The sequence below is a fragment of the Phodopus roborovskii genome, unplaced genomic scaffold (assembly GCF_943737965.1).
Source record: "Phodopus roborovskii unplaced genomic scaffold, PHOROB, whole genome shotgun sequence".
In the NCBI taxonomy this organism is placed as follows: domain Eukaryota; kingdom Metazoa; phylum Chordata; class Mammalia; order Rodentia; family Cricetidae; genus Phodopus; species Phodopus roborovskii.
This window is the reverse complement of record NW_026125849.1, coordinates 8,167-29,063: the sequence shown is the minus strand read 5'-3', so window position 1 is coordinate 29,063 and position 20,897 is coordinate 8,167. Positions and strand designations below refer to the sequence as shown.

The 20,897-nt window shown below is 47.0% G+C and overlaps 1 long non-coding RNA gene across 1 annotated transcript; it reads left to right on the top strand.

The window, feature by feature from the left end:
* Nucleotides 1-15,051: 15,051 nt before the first annotated feature.
* LOC127217786 (uncharacterized) lies at nt 15,052-18,546 on the top strand. Its single transcript, XR_007834120.1, has 3 exons — nt 15,052-15,142; nt 17,495-17,539; nt 18,532-18,546. It is a non-coding gene; the product is annotated as an uncharacterized LOC127217786 (long non-coding RNA).
* Nucleotides 18,547-20,897: the final 2,351 nt, after the last annotated feature.

The window sequence follows — 20,897 nt, the reverse complement described above, 5'->3', positions numbered from 1 at the left end:
AAGTACACTTATGAGTGCTTTCTCTAAGCCTAGTAGTCTTTAATAGGAGGGACTAGGAGTCTTTGCCAAGATGATGCCTACAAGTGCATCCTGGGACTCTGCCTTTGTCCCCCAAGGACAGAGAGTCTTCCTGAGGTGTATGGCTCACAGACTTCTCATTGTTTTGCATGATCTCTAATCCTGGACTCCTGTTTGGGCTCCTTGAAGGCAGGAGTGTCTCTCCTACCACTAGCAGTGACAGCATGGAGTCCCTCTACAAGCACATTGCACAAGCATCCCTTCACAGTCAACAGGAGCTCATGGTCACAGACAGCTGAAGTCTCAGTGCTGTTGCTTCACCCCTTTGTCTCTGCACTGCGGCTGGTCCAGCATGTAGAAGTCTGGATGGTAGAGGGGAACTCATCAGTCTCCTTCCTCCTCCTTTCTCCCCTTCCTCCTCTCCCTCTCCATTTCTCCCTCTTCCTATGCCTCCTTCCCTCCTTCCCTTCATTCCCTTCCTCTTCTCCACACCTCCATTCTCTTCTCTACTTCACATTCCTAGCAGGCAGGTGTGTTTGTCATGTTTAGGATTCTCCAGAGAAACAGAAGAAATGGATCAACATGGGGAAGATAAGAAGAGTGTGACAACACTAACATACTGGCTCAAATGGTTACAAAGTAGGAGCTGTGCTGTGTCTGCCCCTGGGAGGAGAGAGGGAACAGAAGTTCCGCCAGCCTAACTTGAGGTCTCAATGTGTCCCATCCCCCTATAATACTTGTATGGAAACCCCTACCCTCATAGCATAGCATGAGATCATAGAGCTTGTCCTAGGCCATGAGAGCAGATCCCCATCAGTGGGATTCATCTGTCATATGATAAAACAGTCAGAGGCATTATCAAGAGCCACAGAACTGACTAACCAGACAAGAGTCTGTTTCAGCCTTAGCCTTCACCCTCTTTAGCTGAATGAAGAGTAAATCCCTATTGTTTGTAAGCCACGTGTTTTGTGATGCTTTATTATAGCTGCCAGAATGATCAGACCCAATGAAAACTGATTGGCCTGGGTCACCTCCATCTATCTTTCCTGACTGAAGCTTTTAATAAGTTGGCAGTGTCTCTGAATGGTGGGCTGGTAAAAGGAGAGAAGGGAGGCAGCTGTTAGGGGTCACAGAAAAGTCTTTTACATTTTAGCAGTACCACAGTGAATCTAAGGAGTGACCAGGCCCAGAGACCTTGCCCCTCTGTGGTTACAGCTACCTGAACTGAAATATCCATGCAGACTGGACCCTTATTGACATGAGGGCATCATTTATGACATCTGACTGGTGCATTCTGGCCTTGAGATTTTTCCCAACACTGTAGGAAATGGGTACACAGGAGAATTATAAAGAACTCTTCTTTTCTTCTTCACTACCTTGGGTAAAACAGATAGGTTGCCAAAACTGCACAGGTCCATTTTTCAAGTGACCCCAGCTAGAAGGTGTATATCCCTTGTCAGCTGTAGGATGCCCATGGGAGTGGGGGTTGGTCTTAAGGATGTGGCCCAGGCTGAGAAGGTGTCTCTAAGTGGTCTTTGAAGTGGGGAGGATCCTGACCCACAGGGATCCCTGTGTTTTCACATCCATTCCTATCCTCTCCCATCCACCTTTACTGAGATCCCCAGGAAACTGACAGCTGTGTGGACAAAAACAGCGGTGGCCAGCATGGCCAGCATGGGCCCAGCCAAGATTAGCCTGTCTTGTCAGATTTCCACACCTGCCTACTGCCCCATCCTACAAACTGGGCCCACAAGAATAGGGCTCAGTGCAGGCAGTGGGGAGACAGAGACGTCCAATTATGTTCAATAAAGCATGAACTTAAGGAATCACAGAGACTCCGGCAGAACAAAGGAGACCTGCACACATTCATGCCAGAAAGGGTCCCATAACTAAATGGAGGAAGTAAGCACTGGCTCCATCTCCAACTGAGATCGATAACCACTGACAAAGGAAAAAAAATCACTTTTCTCCATGGAATCTCATTATGTGTATTAATACACTTTGGGGAAGGCTTCATGTCCAGGAGTACTTGCTGAACACAAAACACAAAGTATTTTTGTAATTTTTTATTTTTTTAAATCTTATTGGCCTTTAGCTTGTCTATGTTATTTGTGCTTCTGTTTGTGTTTATTGAATTTTTCCTTTGTGTTTTTAAAAAAGAGAGAGAAAAAAATTGGAGGGAGAGTGGAAAGGACCTGCAAATAATCTGGGGAGGGGAAATCTAATAAAAACATACTTCATGAAAAATTTCAATTACAAAGAGAAAACAAACTCGGTTCTGTGGCATCACCAGCATGGCTGCTGTGGTGTTTCCTGGGCTTACTTGAAGGAGGACCTCAGACAAGTACCCTGACTAGACATCTCAGACCAAGCTGTGCCTTCTACTTTCTGTCACATGACAAACACATGATGTCACAGTGGCTTGGGGTCCAGCTGCTCAGGCCAGGCTGCATGATTGTGAAAGGAGGTATACAGTCTTGTGGACAAATGAGGGATTAGTGAGCCTGAAATTGCCATCCCTGTGACAGTTTGAGGAGGACAAGGACACCAAGGTGCCTGGAATTAACTTAGAAGCCTCAAACTCAGAGATGCCATCTCTTGTGACTAAAATCTTGAAGCTGTCTTCCCTTTTTTGCTGTTGTCTTAGATAGAATTGAGCATCTCAGGAAGGGATCCCAGAGAGCCATTGGCCTGGTAGAACTTGCCAGTCAAGAGGGAGCACAGGCCTCAGTTTATGAGGTGGATACAGGGTACATCTGGGGAGCCTGTGCCCTGGAGATAGAGTGGGACTGTGAATGTCCCGTCCATCCACATCCCTGCCTAGGGGTATCCTGCCTTGGCAACCTCATACCTTCCTCATTCTGTGCCAAGGCCTCAATCCCAGACCTGGGGGATGAGGGTGAGGTAGCTGATATTAATGCTAAACTGTTCCATAAGATGGCACACAAACCTGACATTTGTCCCCTAAGCCACTCTCACCAATTCCAGGGACCAGATAAAGGCAGGCATTTGGCTCACCAATTAGCTGAATTTGTACTACATTTGTAATGATTAGAACTCCATTTTCCTTTCTGGAGGATGTCTTTTTAAACCCCTACGAGTCTGGAGACGCCTGTAATTGTACCCTGCATCTCCCTACGTCCACAGTGCTTCCTGAAGTCACAAAGCTCCTAGCCAAACATTCACTTCCAGCTCTGAACAGTAGATCCACAGCTGGGGCTCACTAGCCCTGAGCCAGCCGGTCAGCTCTCTCTGTTGTATGGGCTGACAAGCTGGAGCTCTAGCCTCTACACAATTAAGTGTCCTTCAAAGAGGCCTGCCCCTCCCAACATCTTCCTTCTCTTTCCATTCTATAAATTTGGCACTTGATTCACACCTTGCATCCCATAGCCAGGAGGTGATCATGGTTATGGTACCTCAACAGCTGTGATGACCCATATGGTATGATGGTCTTCAACTATTCCTATGTTATTTCCCCCCCCCCCACTCAGCCAGGTCTTGAACCTGGCCATCTGCTAAACACACAACTCAGATATGCTCTTATCAGTTCCACAGAACATTCCAGATTGTACAGTCTTTAGATACATACTCCCATCCCATAATTTCTTTCTTTATTTTAATCCTCATCCACACCTGCATCTTCCCTTCAGTGCCACACCTGAGCCAGGTCATGGCCCACTCTTACAACATGCTACATGTCTGTGATTCCCCCCACCACCACCCCTTTCTCATAATATTTTAAAACTGTGTCATTCTGTAAACTAGGTAGACCTAGAACTCAGTTTATAGCCCAAGCTACCTCAATCTGATCATAACCCTCCTGCAGCTCCTCCAGAGTTGGGCTTAGCGATCTGAGGCATCACACATGTCTGACTCCTTTCCCTGTGTCCATGTTCAGGTTAAAACTCCAGATTCAGTTGGATGGTAGTAATTGTTTGCCTTTCTGTGCCTTTCCTGGACTACAGAAGGCAACTAGCAGAAAACAAACAGCAGCGATGTTTGCCTATGAACTACTCACCTAAGCTTATGCTTACCAACATAGTCATGCACAGCTCACCAATGCAAATTTTAGTTAAAAGCAAGGGATCATTCTTCCACGTGTCAGAAAAATTATAAGGAGAATTAAAATGAGATAAACTTGAAGCCAAATTATCAAATGATTGTTTAAAGAATTAAGGACAAAACAGCTGTGCTGGGGCATGCCTTTAATCCAAGCTCTCATGAAGCAGAAGCAGGTGGGTCTCTTTGAGTTCCAGGTGGACCTGGTCTACTGAGTGAGCTCCAGGACAGCTAGGGCTATGTAGAGAGATCCTGTCTCAAGAAACAAAACTAAAAAGAACAGGGCATCTGCCTAAAGGGATACAATGCTTCCTGCCATACTTTAGAGATGGAAAGGCCTTCTACAAACCTTTCATGGCATTGAAAATGGATAGGGTTTTTCTTGACAGTGAGACATAACTTCCTGGAAACACCACTTGTGTCAGAAGGAATGATGGACATCAAAGAAACTTGTTATGGAGTTTGCTTTCAATATGACAAGACTAGCCATTTGGGCAAGATACTGCACTTGTCTGGACTGTTTGACTTTGTGCTGTTTAAACTGGACATGCAGGACCCACACAGGGTTACTCCTTCATGGAAGAGTCTGCCGGAATTCTGAAGGACACAGAGAAAAATAACTGACAAACTGCCAATATAGGTGGACAGTTTAAACTGTCCTGCTTTGCTGAGGAGTCTGCCAGACTCACTATGGCCTAAAGGCTGAAGATAGAATATTACAGAATAACTTTAAGTGACTGATCTGGTGGGAGATGTCTCTGTCATTTCTAGAGTTTATATGATATCCTTCTGTGGTCTTTAGAGAGTTGAAGACAGATAGTATGGTTATAGTTTTCCTTAGTCAAACCAGATACTCTCCTCCTAGCATAGATGGCCCAAGTTGCAGATAGCCCAGATCACACCTTTGAGGTCAAACAAGGGTTCCCTGCTCTGCAAGAAATCGTGGATAAACTAAATGGGGTGTAGAAGACTGTACTGCCTTGTATGCATTCCCTGGGGCTTACTTTCCTGCCCATTTCCATTTCCATATCATTCTCTCAGATTGCTTCCAAGTGTTGTATTCAAGTGTTTTCTGTAATGCCAAGTGAAATTTGATGAGAAACATAGTGAGGTCCTTTGGTGTTCTTGCAGACATGTTTTAAAACTGAAACTAGAACTAGAAATAGTTTGTAGAACACCATTTGTGGGTCTCAGGCACATGCCCCTTTCTTTAATGCAACACATTTGAAATAGTCAAAAAGAAAGGGACTTTTCTGATACCAACCTAATCACCAAAGAAATTCTCTGAAATTAACGATTTGTGATATCTGAGATATTGCAAAGAAGATCTTAAATTCTAGAGAGTGTGGTGTGCAATTTATGAGAACACAGGGAAACTTTAAGTTCAAAATTAGAAGATTCTCACAGTTACTTTGGAGACAATAACCTTTAGACACAAGGAATCATAGAAGAGTACTAAAGGGTCCAGAAGAGCCTTGAGCCCATCATTAATGAGTAGATAGCCTTGTAGACAGATGTTTGTACAAGGGATTTGAAAGGAAATGTATTTATAGGTATCTGTACTGCAGGTTGCTATGGAGTTGCTCTGTGTGTGTATTTACTTGTGTGTGTGTGTGTGTGTGTGTGTGCGTGTGTGTGCGTGTTTATGTGTCTGTGTACAGTCTTTGATGTGAAAAGTTTGGGCAATGTGGTCCTAGCACTGTTTTGTTATAGTTTTCTATGTGAAAGAAATTCTCTCCTTCATAAATACTCAGCTTCCCCAATTTTAATTTAGATTTAAATTAGGACTTGACACAAGTAACTTTTATGATTTTATTTAATTCAAAGAAGCATCAAGTAGACCAGCATAGCCAGTTGAGTCCTAATGTGTCCTAACTCCTCCACCTTAAGTCAGGCAGCTTCAGACTTCCAATGGCATCTCTGTGACCTTCTCATTTTCTGCTTCCTCTAGGGGCAATGAACCCACACCACTGTCATGAATCCCAGCTGCTTTTGCACTGATAGAGACTGTGTTCCTATCACACAACAACCATGTACCACACGGATTCCTACATCCCAATAGGGAGTGTTTCAACGTCTCAGAGGGACCTTGTAACCAGAAGATCTGTCGTCCTACCAGCACAGAGTACTTTCCCAAAACACAAACTCTGTGCTCTAAGATGTGTCTACTGCACAAGGAACGCTATATTCTCAACTCCTCCCAGTCCCCATGCACAAGCATGTGCCTTATGCCTCCCCTCCAGGTTACTGCCTCTGCTACCTCACCATATACAAAACCAGTAGAATCCATTTGTCATACCCAACCACTTTTCCTATCTTCTAAAGAACCAAAAGAATAAGGATAAGAGGCATTTGTGTATTGACCAGAAATTTGTAGCAGGTCTATAGGTGTAGTGAGAAAGCTCTGATTTGATGCTCATCAGCACGCTCCACATCTAGAGAGATACTCACTGTCTGGGGTCACAAGGCTGCCTTCAAGTATCTGCAAAGACTGGGACAAATGGAATTTCCAGGAAGGTATCTATGAAACTGCCCTTCCCAATTTTTAAATACAATCTTCATCTCATTTTCCCTAAGGTTTTGCTTAATGCCACAGGAAGCTATGGGGAACAGGAAGTGAGGTGGCCCAACTGTGCCCAGCATCCCAGATATAAGGAGTTCGGGGCTTCTGACTGACACGGGGGGGGGGTCAACTTTACAGGCTCTCCTATAGACTCCATACAGAGTTAGAAACCAGAAGGAGGTGTGGGGGCAGTAAGGATTGGGGTGTCTGGAGGGAGTGACAATCTCTGTCCTTGGTCCTGTAGAAAAGCCAGGAGCAGGAAGTGAGGGAGACCCACCTAGCGGATGGGATAAGAGCCTCTGAGTCAATGGACATGTCAACTAAGGTCCATCAGGGAGATGGGGCAGGAAGTGGCTGGCTCCCAGGGATTCAGACAAGGCATGGTGTAGCTTACCATAGTGGCTAGGTTTTACAGGAACACAATTAAATTTGAGTGGCTGAGCAAATCCCAGAGGGCAATTATGGCAAGGACAACACAGACGCTGTGGTCATAGGGAAGGCAAAGAGAGAGCCTGGGCAGGGCAGGAATGGTCATAGGCTGAGTGGAGGAGTCGAGTCTGAGCTACATGGAGGACAGAGATAGGAAGAGGATAGTGGACTGGGTCAGGCAGAAGGATAGATTCTAAGTCCAGGTAGAGGGGTATGTGATGGGATAAGAGGAGGCTTGGTGTTGGCAAAGTGTGGGGCTAGGCTGGTGAAAGGGGAAAGAACTGGATTGGGCTCTTCAGGAAAAGAGATGAGGGCAGGACTGGGGTTGGAAATCCCTGGTTTTGTCACCACTGGGTGTGATGAGCATGATTCTCTAATCTTCTAGACTTTGTATCTGTAAAGCCTCACTGTTGCCCAATAGGAAGCCACATCATTATCCACTGTAGATCACCATGCTGTGACTGCTTAGCCTTGCCACATTAGATTATCCTGGACCTCATGTCCCTTTCTTGTCCTAGAATGTCCTTCAGACAAAGGCCTGCCTGCCTCAGTGTGCTTTATGTGTTTCACACCACCTGACAGGTCATGTTGTTTCCAGCCTAGGGACCAACACACATACCTCACGGATGGCTCTCTGGACCCAACTCCCAGGTTCAGGTTTCTCTGTGGGTAGCTTGAGCAGTCCACAGTGAGGCTTGGATCTAAGTAGACCAGTTGCTGCCTTCAGCAGCCTGGAAGAGCGAGTCATGCCAGGGCTCCGTGACAGTGGACATGGGAGTTGAGCAGTGGCTTAGCTGGTGACATGGCCCCCTTCAGCCCTACTCACTGACTAATAGACTGCTCCAAAGGAGGGCGACAGTGAAATCAGGTCCCCCATCCACAATACAGATGCCACTACCCTGTGAAACCCTAGCTCAAATCCCTGCATGTTCTCCAGGGACTGAATGGGCAAGATCTCTGTCCCAGTCTCCAAGACCGGGGTGCCCAAAAATGTAGATGAACTCAAAGAAAACAGACGTTTCCATATGGGCCCAGTGACTTCCCTGTCCCCTCCTGTCTCAGTGTCCATGAAATCAAAGAAAGGCCCAGCTCAGAAGGGAGAGTCAGTGTCACTGGCCAGTGTCCTATCTCACCAGGTGAACTACAGAGTGGACAAAGCCATAGCATGGTTTACAGATGCTTTGCCCTGCCCATAGCTTTCATGCCACTTTTCTTTTTCATCCTTTTAGAGAATCAATGCATAAAGGACTTGCGATACTCCACGAAGAGGTGCCTGAAGGATTTACACACATGCAGGATGGATTTAAGAAGGTACAGGCAGCTATAGGCAACTCTGTGTACAGTACCACTGGGTCACTTCTTCATGTCACAATTTTTTCCCCTTCGTTTCTTGACAGGCAAATGAACAGAACAGAAAGGTTACCCAAGAAGGTAAGCTGCCTGCAACTTCAATGGGGCAGAGGCCACACAGCTGGGCTTCCTACAGAGTCTGTGTGCACATCCTGGATCTCTTCAAGTCTGGCATTTGAAACCAGAGCTCCACTGTCTGCATAGCTGCCCCTCTGAGCATAGCACCGACTCAAGATGCTTCCGAGAGGACCAGAAGCTGCATGTGGTCACGTGTTGGCTTTGTTCTCACTGGTCCTGAGCCTACAGATGTGCCAGAAAAGAGAAAGAAGAAAGCCCAGGGCCTGTGCAGGCTGGGAACTCTGTGCTGGATGCCAGGGTATGGTTTCCTCTAGCTGCTAAGTCTTCTACCTCTTAGCTTGTCGGTCCAGCTTCTTAACCCCATGAGTCAAACATGCCCATCCAAGACCTAGGTCTTTCTGAACTGTGGCCCTTAAGGAATACAGTGGGGACACTTGGTGAGGGGTCATTGATTCCCAACATAAAACTGTCTGACTTGGTGTTTTGTGGCAAGCAAGGGGGTAGTTAGTATAACAGAAGTTGTATTTAATTATGTTGAGGGCTATCACTCAAGGCACATACTATATATTCCTAACTACAATCTAATGCCTATCTTCCCAAGACTGCTCACCTATGCAAAATTTCTTAGTTGAAGGTCAGGTCCAGTGGCTAAATAAGTCTATGATTCAAGTGTGAGGAGGATCCTAGGGACAATCTCCATCTCCATGGAACATCAAAGTAGGGTCTCTCCTGATATGCAGAACAGACCATCAGCTGTTGGTCTCATATATATGTATATGCTCATATCGTGTCTTGTGGGCATCATAACCTCTAGGACTGTGTCTATCTATCTTGAGAGAGTGATATCATTGGTTCTGGTTATCAGGTACAGCCTTGCGTTCAGCAGGAATACTTACTAAGCTAGTTATACAGGTCTGAAAGGTAATTTTTTTTTAGTAGATTAATTGCAGGCATTAATTGCTAAGCCTACTGTTCAGTAAAATATCCCTAACATTGTGCCTGAAGCTGGCTGGCCACAGATTCCACATGCCTCAAAGGGCATCATTATCAAGGAAGCCCTCCTGCTTCTCCAGCACCCAGGGAGAGGCCGGGCTTATAGCACAGTGACTAGACTGCACTTAGGCTATTCCACAGCCAGGATATAAAAGGTCAGGCCTAATGGTAGGATCCCATCCCCTCTGTATAAAATAGTGCACAAGACTTCTTCTCACACTATGAGACAAAACAGTGAGGGACAACAAGCTTTGCTGCAGTGAACATCACTGCATCTGCAGCCTCACTCACTGGGCATTCCTAGTGTGTCCCCCTACCAACCCATCCATTTATTGTTCCCTCCTTAGTGAGCAAAATACGGTCAGTAATCATGGCAATGACTGATGGTCTTCTGATGGAGAAACATTTTAAACAGACCATGGAAGAGGTGAGTCAGCACCAAAACTGCTGGCATTTTGCCTCTGGTATTTAAGTGCTTTATTTTTTCAGCATCTCCTTTCTTTTAGGCCAAAATTTCCAGACAATTGGGTGCAACTGTTCTAACAGTGGGTGTCTCCTACTATGATAAGTGGCAGGTAAGTCAGATCAGGTGACCAACTACCCCTGATTAGCTATTAGAGCAAGACTGTGAAGCATCTTTCAGTACCAAGAAGGGGGGAATCTCATCTACCCAAGGTGCTGTAGGCTAGAATTAGCCAGTGTAAAAGGGCAGCTCACTAGGGTAAGTAAACCAACCCCCTCTGTAGAGTGGACAGCAGAGCTTCCCACTGCCTAAGTTTTGGCTATGAATGGAAGCCAGTGAGTATTTGACACCCTAGGTTCACCATGGCCTGAGATTAACAGTTCCTGCCCCAAGTCTGTTACATCCACTGACTCTGAAGTTTAACCCAGATACCTTCTCCTATCATAGATGGCCCAAGTTGCAGACAGCCCAGATCATACCTTTGAGGCCAAACAAGGCTTCACTGCCCTGCAGGACATCGTTGACAAAGTAAGTGGGTTGTAGAAGACTGGAGGGCCTTGTATGCATTCCCTGAGGCTTACTGTCCTGCCCATTTCCATTTCCATTTCCATTTCCATTTCCATCTCCCTCTCTCAGATTGCTTCCAAATCCTGCATTCAGGTGTTTTCTGTGACGCCATCCTATGTCTGTACAAAAGGTAAGAGCTGAGGGGTCACAGACATGGGCAAATGGTGTTACTCAATAGAGTGAGTACATTTGTATGAGTATGTATAGGGTGTGATATTGTTTCTGAGTGTGGCTTGTATGGGATGTCCATTCTGTGTGTGGTGCTTCCATGATGTGTTTGGTACATGTAACATCTCTAGTGATGATACTGATCATAGAATCTAGAATTAATAGTAGACAAACCTGTTAGCATGACCATGAGGGATTTCTCAACTGAGTTCATTGAAGTGGGAAAAACCACTCTAGGTACAGACAGCAATATCCATTGGTCTGAGATACCAAGCTGATTAATAACAAGATGAAAGGGAGGGAGCTCTGGCATTCTCCTCTCTGTCATTTATGATTGTGGATGCAATATGACCCCAAGCATCATGTAACTGCCACCATGCTACCTTCCCTTACATGAAGGACTGCATGCTTACTATGAACTAAAATCACTTTATTTAAGTTGATTTTTGTCTGGCATTTTGTCACAGCCTCAACGAGAATGGTAACTAATACAGAAACCTGGCATCAGGAGTGATGCTGCAGCTAATCCCTGACGGTGTGGTTCTTAGGCCTTTGAAAATAGATGCAGGAAAATAGTCTGAAAGTTTGCAACATTGACACAGAAAAGCCCAGGAATGCTTGCGTGTGTTAAGTGTGCTTTGGATGGATGTGCAAGAGCAGTGTGTATGTGATATACATAATGTGATAAGGGTTGTGGAAAGGCTGTGGTGCAAGTGGCTAAAACAGGTGTGTCAGCAGAAAATGTGGTAATGATTGTGCTATGTATGTTAGGGTGTTCTGTGTTGTGATATATTGTGTGGAAGGGCATTTAATGTGTAAGGGCCACATGATGTGTTTTTATGATATACACAACATGTCTGAGCTTTTATGTGACTTGTAGTGTAGTGACTATATATTCATGGGCTTATGTCATATATTTATATTGTCGTTTACATAGGAATAGTATGTATAATAACTGTCTAATGTGTTTATAACTGAGAGTGAAATAAATTGTGTATTGTTTTATGTAGAAAAGTAGTATGTCTACTGGTGTGTATATATATTGTATTAAAAAACTTGACGGGGATGTGTATGAGTGTGTGCTTGTGTGTGTGTGTGCTTGTGTGTGTGTTTGTGTGATGTCCGATTGGGTGGTTAAGTATGTAGTATTTCTAAAGGACACATGGGATTGTGTTTTATTGGTATACATGCCCTAAGTAGGCACGCATATATAGCTCAGCCCCTGGACTGTTAAAATGTTGGCTTTCGTGTACAAACCTGCATATAGGAATAACTGTCACTTTCAGGGAAACCTAAGGTAGGTGCCAGCACCAGAAATGAAATAGATTTAGCTGTTTTCTTGAGGTCGCACTGAGCCAACATGTGTGCTATGGAGTCTGGGGAGGGTCCTTGTAAATGAGGATCCTTGGTCTTCTACACTGAGGTGTCAAGATAACACAGAAGGGAGGATAGAGCTGGCTCTCAGCCCCGAGGCAGCAGTGCAGGCAGATGAGGAAAAGGTAGAATCCTGCCTATGGTCTCACCCACCCAGCCATCCTCACTCTGTCCTTTTCATTTTGTGTCAGTGTCAGGGAGGTGTTCGCAGGTGTTAGAAAGACCCTGCTAAACCCCAGAGCAATGGGAAAGGTGAATGGGTTGAAGAAAGCTGCATTGACTCCAGAACTATATCTATGGGGATCACCTCCTGTGAAGAACTCCCTTTAGTGGGTCAGGTACTAGAACTGTGTCTGAGACAGGGCATCTCCTGTGAGGGACTCTCTTGTGAGCATCAGGGACTTGACCTGTGTCTAAGGAGCCAAATCCTCCTAGGTATTTTCTTGGGTGGTTCAGGGACCAGACCTATCCCTTATATCCTAGCCCTTGGTCTTGAGTTCTTTATTAGCACACCAGAGAAACAGAGAATAGACTTCATGCTCAGAATCAAAGTCAACCCTAACCCTGTGCAGATAGGGCCCTGCCTCTCCTACAATGCCCATGTGGATTCGGGAGTGTGTGAGGTCTCCAAGCAGGAAGGTTTCAGCTGAGCTGGCATAGCTCAGAACAGGGATGGACTCTCATGACTTGGGACTTGTTGCATCACTGATTGCAGTAGGACTCCTAACTTCTCAGGATCCTTCCCAGCTACATTAGCATGGATACTCAGTGACCATAGATGATGGTCCACACGATGTCGCTGTATGATAAGGGCCTGAGAATTCCGTCTTCAAGGTAGCCCTTCATGAAAGGTGAGAGCAGAGAGAACATGGCACCCAACTCTCCTGTTCCAACAATTTAATGTTCTCCTTGCAGATCCCTCTCAAGTGAATGTCAATGGACGAGGATTTAAAAATGCAAATGACCTGACCAAGTTATTTGCAGGTTCACTTTCAGTGACTCCAGGGTTGTTGGTAAGTAATGCATTGGTATCCCAGTTCCCATGAGGTACACATTACCATTCACAATCATTCTTCAAAGTCAGCCATGCCTTCTGCTCTTGCAGACCACGCACAATGGGGAAGCTATAGGTAGCATGGACCAATGGAAGGAGGACCAAGCACCATGCCTATTCCCATCTCTCTTCACACACACAGTGAAAGAATAAACCCCAGCTCTGGAGCCTGGCATGACACTGGCCCATCGTCACTACAGCATCCATTTAGCCTTTTGTTGTTCCCCTTCTTGAGGTTCTAATCCCACAAGATGGCCTCCACAGATGCCACAGGCAGAGCCTCCTGACTGAGCATGAAAGATGTCCAGCAGGTCTTTCTGGAAAGTCATTCATTACAGCACACAGGGGAAACAAAGGACTGGGAAACTGGAAGCCTAGCCAGTGGGGGTACAGCTCAGCTCTTGGCTTTTTGCTCCAGCTCAGGGGACTGGGAATAGAATGTGTGTTGAGGATTAGCAGCTTCAGCCAGAGTTACAGAATTCCTCTCAGACTCCCAAAGGAGGAAAAGAAAATGTTTATTCCCTTATGAGACTTCTCCAGCTCAGCAAACAACACAACTCCCCACCCACTTCCCTTGGTCTAAACCTGGTTGCTATTCTTGCTCCTCTTCTCCTATCCCTGTACCCAGGCCACCAGCGCTTCATGCTGCCTTTATCTGGAGACTCCATGGCGCCTGACACATCCATTGTACTAGAAGTACCACCCAAACTTATTCCCATTTGCCTCTCACCTATCTCTGAGCCTCCAACCCTAAGGTCATTTCCTGGCTGCTCCCATCTCAGACATCAGCACTTCACAGGAAATCAGTTTCAGTGCACATGGTCTACCAAACACAAATGTACCAAAGAGTACATGGGCTTGAAGCACCCATAGCCACTGCCCAGGAGTTCACAATCCACACCGTGTAGCTCCCCCACAGTCTCGCCACTGTGTATCTTTAGCTAAATTCCAACTTATATAAACACTTATTCTTTAAATAAGAAATTATATCTTTAAAAGAAGGGACTCATCACCAGTAACTGAGCATCTGACCTCTCCCCAGGATGCCCCACCCCTCTACTTCCCATGTCACAGCACACTGCACTCTTTTATATTGTCCTGTGTGTCTTCCCTCTCTCCCTTCCTCTCCCTCTCTGTCTTTCTCGCTCTCTCCCTCAATCACCAACAAGTGATCCTTGGGTACAGGATATGCTTGCTAGGTAACAGAGTGCTGTTCAGGAGGGGGCATAGTTGGAACTCCACACTTGCCCTTGAACAAAAAGAGGCAGAGGGAGTAAGCAGGCATCAGCCAGTGTCAGCTCTCAGACAGAGGGTGACAGTGGAGGAAGGGCTCCCTATTGATAGTCTTATGCCAATTTCTTTTAGATGAAAGCACTAGAGAAATAACTAATAACACCATAAATTGTCCTGGACCGAAGATACAGCATACTGGCAAGTAAGTGTCCCTTGCTAAAGTCCTTCTCTAGGAATTCCTAGATTTGTGTTTCCCAGCTTTAGCGAAACTGGGGTGTGTCCTCTGCTATAAGCACCTGTCTGCATTATATGGGTTCCATTTCCTTTCTACAAGACTCTGTTAGTGACCCTGGAGGTTCTTAGGAATACACAGTGCCCAGGCACTGATGAGGGCAGGATGGAGTAGATGATGGGTTCCAGGGTTCAAACCGGCGTTTGAATATCTTCCTGATTCCTTAGCTCCTGCTCATTGTGGTCATATGACATGAAGACCCCCTCTGGCCTAATCTGCAGCCTTCGCATCCCTGCAGTGCTTGAGTCTTTATGCTTTGGGTAATAGAGTTCCTCTACCTACCTGTTCACTGTCAGGGAGGCCTGTGCTGAATTTCAGCATCATTACACTGAGGACTGATGTGTGTGACACTTTCAACAAACTGAGTCTCTGGGGCAATTCCGTCATGTAGTCTCTCTTCCATGCATTAGGGAAGTGTCTCTTGAGGTGAGTCTGAACAACGGCATCTCCTTCATTGGCAACAGACTCGTCATCACCGGAACCAACTGTGGGAGTACCAAGGTAAGAACCCAGAGTTGATGCAGATCCACCTAGAGGAGAAAGATGGTCACAAGAGGCCTGGAGGTGACCACAAGTACTGTAGGTAGGCTGTAGCAGCTTATAAAGAGTCATCATGGACAGGTATGAGACTGGCAGACACTGTCTAGGACATGGAGGGCACAAGACAGCTCCATATGCATGCCCAGGAATCCAGAATTTGTACAGTAGCAGACAAAATATGTACCAGTGCATCATATACCCAGCAGCTGATATGGACTTAAATCTATGCATCCTCAGTCCCCACCCTCTGCCCACCTTGTCCCCAAACCTAACAGTGTCCTCAGGTCCCCTCTCCTCTCCAGCTGTGGTGGGGAAGCTGTCTGTCACGTGGAACACTCAGCACAACAGGGCCCCTGAGAAAGAAAGTGCTACTCCTCAAGTGCTCCACATCTGTCCATTTCCACATCTGTCCTCCAAGCACCTGAGATCAATGCAGTGTAACTAGAAGGGGAGGGGGAGAATCCAAGGAGAAGAAGCTTTGATCCCATTTGTGACAAGTCTGGAGTTGTTACCAGGATTCAGAGGGAGGAGGGGCAAACTATGTCAGGCAGAGCAGGGACAAAGTGATCGGCCACATCCACTATCCCTACACCTCTGTAGAGACCCAGCAGCCTGAACCTCTCCTAGAGATCTAATCACCTTCATTGTAGTGTGAAGTCAACCAAGGCCACGGTGAGAACTGATCTCAGGCCATAGAAAATCCTGAGTCATCCTCTTCTAGGTTCAGGGCTGGGCAAGATTGGCTGTTCTCTCTGAAGACCAATCTGGGTCACTAACTCCACTGTAGCCCTTGTGTCTAGCCAATCCTGATGAATGAAGAGAGTGTGTGTACAAATGGGAAGCAAGGTGTGAGTCCAGGGGAAGAAGCCACTCTTGCTTTTTGTCACAGGGAGCACTTAATAGCAGGAGCCTTGACATCAGTAAAAGCCACCAGCAGCCCCATAGCCAGCAAGCCACAAGCAAAAGTTCCAGACCCAGTTTCACTTGCTACAACACAAGGCAAAGCCATCAATACACCAAACATGTCAGCAGGAGGCGGCTTTATCTTTAACTGGAATTGGCTTATTCTTCTGCTGGTCTTTCTGGTGGCAATCATGTTGCTGATCTGCTGTTGCAGGCTATGCTGCAAGAAGGTTAAGTCTCCTGGCCCCCTCCACCCTCTCCCTCTCCCTCTGTCTCCCACTCCCACACCCTGGCTCCCACACACATGCCCCGTCTCCAAGGAATAGTGTCATAAGGCAGTACTATATCCAGTCTGGTGGAAATTTCCCATCTGACCAAGGGACTAACAGCATCCATGGGACACACGAAGTGTCAAATATAAACATCCAAGTCCTGGCTTCCAAGAATTGTTCAGTATAGCTGAAACAGGAAATTTGTCTGCGATGCTTAGCCTGAAAACGAAGCCCTGCACAGTGGCCATCCGAGTACCCTTAGGTCAGGGCCATCTTGTATCCACTATACATTTATAGGCCTCATGTGGCCAAACCCCAGAGGTGCCCCTTTACTTCAGGGCAGGATCCCTTACGTAGTCCAGTGGCCCCATATGCAGGGTGATGGCTTTGAGGCATGATTAGGGAAGCACTAGGTCAGAGATACCTTTGACACCAATCCTTTCCTGACCACAGTATGACATGCAACCCCTTACTGGGCTGCAGAGGCACAAAGAGAAAGCAGAACCACCCTGCCCCACCAGGAAATGCAGTTACCATTCAGGCTTTTGGTATAACACACACATCCAGAGATGTCACCAGGGCTTGGCCAAAGCACAGCAGGATGTGGGGATGGTACTGGCATCTGGGACAGGGTGAAGAAGAAGAAGAGCTAGGATAGAAAGAAGAGAGCTGGAGGAATTGGAAGCACAGGCCTGGGAGGTGGGGGCAGGTGGCATTTAGTACATAGCTCTCAGGGCCCATCTCTTCCTGGAGCTGCAGTGAGCAGTGAAATCCAGGGACTAAATTAGAGGGTGAGGAGGCTGCAGGAGGAATGGGGAGGCTGAGTGACAGTGAACTTCTACCAATAGGAAGGGTGAGTGTGGGCTCCACTGCAGCTGGGCTCAGACACATGTGAGGCACTCCAGCTGTGGGCCTCTCCAGGGACAAAAGGTAGGACCAGATAGCCTCTCCCTCATTGGAGAGGGATGGGGATGCCTCTGGCAGTTAGAGCGCTCTGGACACAGCACCACAGCAGGCAACAAGCACCCACACAGGCCATGTTGTCGTTCTGCTCCAAGCCAAGGTCCCCTCTATTGGCAGGACCAAGGCAGCGCCCACCCTCCCTCTCCAGCCCACTTTTGTCTGTTTTACATTCCAGCCTAAGGAGCCACCACCACCGCCACCTCCACCACAGCCAGAGAAGGTGAGTTGGATGGGGAAGAGGGTGACAGTCACACTGACCTTTCTTAAGGGATATCATGAAGCCTGACCTCAGAATCCCTCACTACTTTGGCAGTGAACAGGGGGGAATGCAGATCAATGATTGTAACAGAAAACCGCAGAGCTCAAACTTATGTCAACTAGACAATACCATCACCAGTCTCCAAGCATTTCCAAATAATCAGGGCTTTGGAGACTTCATCCAGCGAGTACAGCTGTCCATTGCTGAATTGGAGTTTTACAAAGGATCCCATAAGGCTCTCTGTAGAAGGCCAAGGATGCAAACGGTTTCTTAGTATAGGAGCTGCATAAGTCAGAGCCAGGTCTCCATATACAAGTTCAGAGCCTTTGGGATTCGGTACAGCTATCTCCATCTCTGGCTGGTATGGCTAAGGGTTTCACTGTGTACAGCCTAGGAATCCCAGGGCTGATGAAAAGAGAGGATATTGAAACTGACTATCAGCTATGAGGGATGTTCCTAGCTGAGCACAAGGACCAGGATGCAGACACCACTGAGCCTTCCTCAGGGTAGGGACCAGAAGAGGTAAAGAAAAGCTGCAGTACACAGATCCCGGACCTGGGCCTGTGCTGGGGTGGCAACAGCTTTCCTATCCACATGGGACAGGGCTGGTTAGTGGGAGCCCTGGGCGCCTGTCCTGTAATGACCATGGCCTGGTGTGGGAGAATGCTACCTCCATTGCCTAGCCTCTGCACAGCCTGCTGGCTAGGTCTCTCCCAAACAAGAGTGACCTCAGCAGAACAAAATACAAGGCTATTGGCATTGTGAGAAGCTCAATATCTGCAAATCAGAGGGCTTTGGTTACACTTCTCAAGGATGACCTCTCCAGGGTGTGCATTACAGCCTTCCATTCACTCTACAGCATTGGCTGTCTGACCACCCCGTAGTGCCATTGTATGTAAGGGACTCTTCTCAAGACTGCAGGCAAGACACAGACCATCTCTTTTCACTTGCAGGATCCAGAGGAGAACCAAACCCCCTCATTCATCACCACCTGCTCCTCCTCCTCCATCTCCATCACCTGTCAACCCAAACCCTACTGTGATCGATGCATGCTGTGGCTGTGGAAACAGGGGTAGAGATGACTGGGTTGTGTAGAGAGCTGCAAAGTGCCACGCCTTAAAGATGGCGCTGGCTTCTGCCTTCCACCTTCCTGATGGTGAGCACTCTCTGTTGTAAACAAGTCCTTATTTGGCTAAACCTGTTCAGCTTGCTGCTTCCCTATAAGAGCAGCCTATCTGCAGGGTCTATGTGGCTCACTAGGTTGGTCAGCACAAGGGGAGTTAAGCCTGTGTGGGCCTTTCCCAGGGGTCAGAAGAAGAAGCTTGTTCAAGGATCTTGAATAAACTGCTTGAAGAAGATCTTGCCTGAGTTGTGTCTTTCCTTCTGGTTGAGGTTGGACGGGACAACTGGTGGCCTGTACTGGGATGGAGATCAGAACTTCTTGCAGTCAGGGCAGCGCTGGTAAGTTCTCAAGGTAAGGTGGGACAATAAAGACCGTGGAAATAAGCGGCAATAAGGTTCCCTAGGAAGAGTGGGAAAATAAGGACCGTGGGCATAAGCGGCAATAAAGTCTCAGGCATTGAGGGAGAGGTTCTAGCGAACCGAAAGTAAAATCTTTTAAAATGGGGACATCTCAGTCTCATCCATTTTTTCTGGCTCTTCAGGGGCTATTTTTGTCAAAGAAACTTAAAATAAAGAAAAACACACTGGAAAGGTTTCGGGCCAATGCGAAGCCATTGCACCTTGGTTCGCAGTTTCGTTTCGGGAGACCTTAAGTTAGTGTGCTGGTACAAGTTAGGCAGGGATCTTGACTTTGCTTGGGAATAAGGGACACTAAAGTCCCAAGTCAGACCTATTTGGATATTAGTGCATTGCTGCATTGAGGACCAGAAATGCTGTAGAGAGGCGGTGGAAAAGGGGCAAGCTGAACTAGAAGTGCTACAAGAAAAAAGTTCAGAAGAGGTTAAGAGCACAGGGGAGTCTGATAAGGTTGAAACAGTCTGAGGAGGAATTGCAGGCCCTCTTAGAAAAGGTTCAGAAACAATCCCTTAGAGAACGAAGAGGGGAAGAAAAGGAGAAATGGTGATGTAAGGAGTAGGAGGATCCCCCCTGAATATAGCCCTTGGTGGTGCCTCCTTATCAGATGGAGGAAGGGCGGGGCTAAGGGACAGGACATTCCTTTTGCCCTGAGGTCTGGAGAGCAGTGCAAACTGACCTTGGTCTAGCTTTTCCAGTTTTCCAGGATGCCCAATGTTAGGAACTGGCAGCCAGCTGACCCCCCCCCCCCCCCCCGACAATGGGTGGGATGCTCATGGCTGTGTCATGGCTATGTCAGCCTTACCTGGCAGCTCAAGCTTTACCTGGCTGCCAGAGGACTCAGTTATGCATGCTCAAGCCTCCCTTTTAAAGCAAGCATGCCAAGAGTGCCTCTCTCTCTGGTTCCTCTCTCTGGTTTCTCTCTTGCCCCCTCTTGCTCTCTCTCTCTCTCTCCCTCTCCCTCTCTCTTCCTCTCTCTCCCCTCCCTCCCTCCTTCTCTCTCTCTCTCTCTCTCTCTCTCTCTCTCTCTCTCTCTCTCTCTCTCTCTCCTCTCTCTCTCTCTCTCTCTCTCCTCTCTCTCTCTCTCTCCTGCTTTTGGTCGGCCACCAGTTCTCCCCTCTTTCTATCCCTTCTCTCAATAAACGCCAGGTGGGTGCTGAGTCTCCTGTTTGTGTTTCTTAGGCATTAGCTGAGCAGCAAAAGAACAACTTGTTGCAGAAACCCAGGCAGGCTCTCCTTCAGGGTCACTGGCAGCTGTCTGCTGGCCAGCCAAGACACTTGGGATCCTGTTTCTGATTCCAGTGGTCCCCCTCCATTCCTCCCCCCCTCCCTTTTCTGGAAATACCACCCCACACTGGCTTCAATTAGGTAAGGTATCCTTTTAAATTTTAACCCATTTCCTTAAGGTCAGATACATTCCTTAAGGGTGGAAGACATACCTCCCGTGGCGGTATATCTGCTCTGCTCTCGGACTGCTGAGTCCTTCTGGCCTCTGTTGGGCCTGGCAACGTTTTCCGGCTAACGAGCTTTGAATAACGCTCTGCCATTCTTGCTTATCGTGTGGCCACACTCTTGAGCTGAGGAGTTCCAAGATTGCATGGTCACCCCTCACCACTCCACTGGGATGCCTGATAGATGTCACTTGTTATTTACCTTTGTACTGAAAAATGGCCTAGATATCCCCTAAAAATAATCCAAATTGGCCATGTAATGACTCTCTAGATCCTGATATTTTACTGGATCTTTCAAATTACTGCCAGCGAACGGTTAGATGGAAGGAGTT